Source organism: Habropoda laboriosa, unplaced genomic scaffold (assembly GCF_001263275.1).
Source record: "Habropoda laboriosa isolate 0110345459 unplaced genomic scaffold, ASM126327v1 scaffold409, whole genome shotgun sequence".
NCBI classification, from domain to species: Eukaryota; Metazoa; Arthropoda; class Insecta; order Hymenoptera; family Apidae; genus Habropoda; species Habropoda laboriosa.
In genome coordinates this window covers 193,466-194,950 of record NW_017100630.1, presented here as the reverse complement: position 1 = coordinate 194,950, position 1,485 = coordinate 193,466, and positions in this window count along the sequence as shown.

Here is a 1,485-nt window from a genome sequence, read left to right as displayed (position 1 = left end):
CCCCTCCACTTGTTCGTCAGCGGGGTCGAAGACGCTGCAAGGACACGTTTCGATGCGCGCCGAATGGATTCTTATTGGAGGAGATTTAGAATGACCGGTCACGGGACGAATGCTTGCCTTCCCGTTGATCATTCGTTTTTCGTGTCCATGAACACGTATTGCGCGGTTACCACAAAAAGATTTGGTCCCCCCCCAGGTAAAGTGGTGGTCGTCGCGTGTACCCGACGACCGTGTAAGATGTCAAGGACTCGTGTAAGATGTACGTACTTGGGTAGCTTCAGCCTTTCGAATAGTATTCTGTAACGGTATTGTCAACAGCCATTCCCTGTGCATTCAACTTTGCATTTATTTTCGTACTGTTACACGACACTGACTCAATCTGTGCAAAAGTAATCCTTGCGTAGTTACCTTGTTCGGTGAAACCTGGAGGAGTCAAAGTTCTTTCAATACTATCCCACGCACGCGCGTGTGTGTGTGTACACTGCCGTTCAGAAGTATTAGGATACTTACTATGTTCGGAGATGCGAATTACATTTCTTCGCCAAAGTTAGTATCGTATCGTCGACTTAATATGCACCGATAGTGGATATCTTAAATTCGTTAGCGAGTTTTGGCGTTAAATATGGAGTTAGACTTATCCACTACTGTTAGAATTTCAAAGGAAATATGTCTTCCGATTCACTTATCCAGAAATTAGGGAAGAAAGTGCGACGAAAAAAAGTAAAGTTGAATTATTTCGCTATTTTTCGAACTTATGAATGAAGCTACGAATGGAGCATGAATTAGCGATAGTATTAAGGTGGCAATATAAAAGTTTGGGCTCACTGTGCATTGCAAGTTACGCAAAAATTTCCAAAAATTAGTTAGCAATTTTAAGAGTATTTTAACGAACTTTTTATCGTTCAAATCAATCGAAGTGAGGTAAATTGCTATTGATCTCCGCAACATCAATTTTTACGTAAATTGTCAGATGATTTCAAACTTTTGACCGTTTCCTTTTTTTTTTTTGCTTCTTAATAATTTTGTAATAACTGTTCAGATTTTCGAATATTAATTGTGTGAATGATTTTCCTCTTTCTATTAAAATACCTGTAGCGAGTAGAAAAAAGCAAATTATTCGTGTCGCTACGTCAAAAAGTATTTTCAACTCTGATATATTGGACTTCGTAACCTATATTTGCTGAAAATATTTTCCTTAATTTTCTATCTGTGCAAATTCGCAACTTTTCCCTAATCATCTCCTGTACACAATTTCCGTTACCACGTGGAGTCTCTGATCAATCAGATTGGGAAAGAATTAGAAGTCACACCACGTGATTGCAAATGGCCGTTCTTACTGACGTACGATTATGTAAAAGAATAGCAAGTTACAGTTCCTGTAAAATCTTGTTCAAATCAATATTCGAATTTTGTAAAAGAGATTTCCAATATCTTCATCTACGTGAAAGCCCAAAGCGTGTCGAAGGACGAAGAGGAAGCTCGATC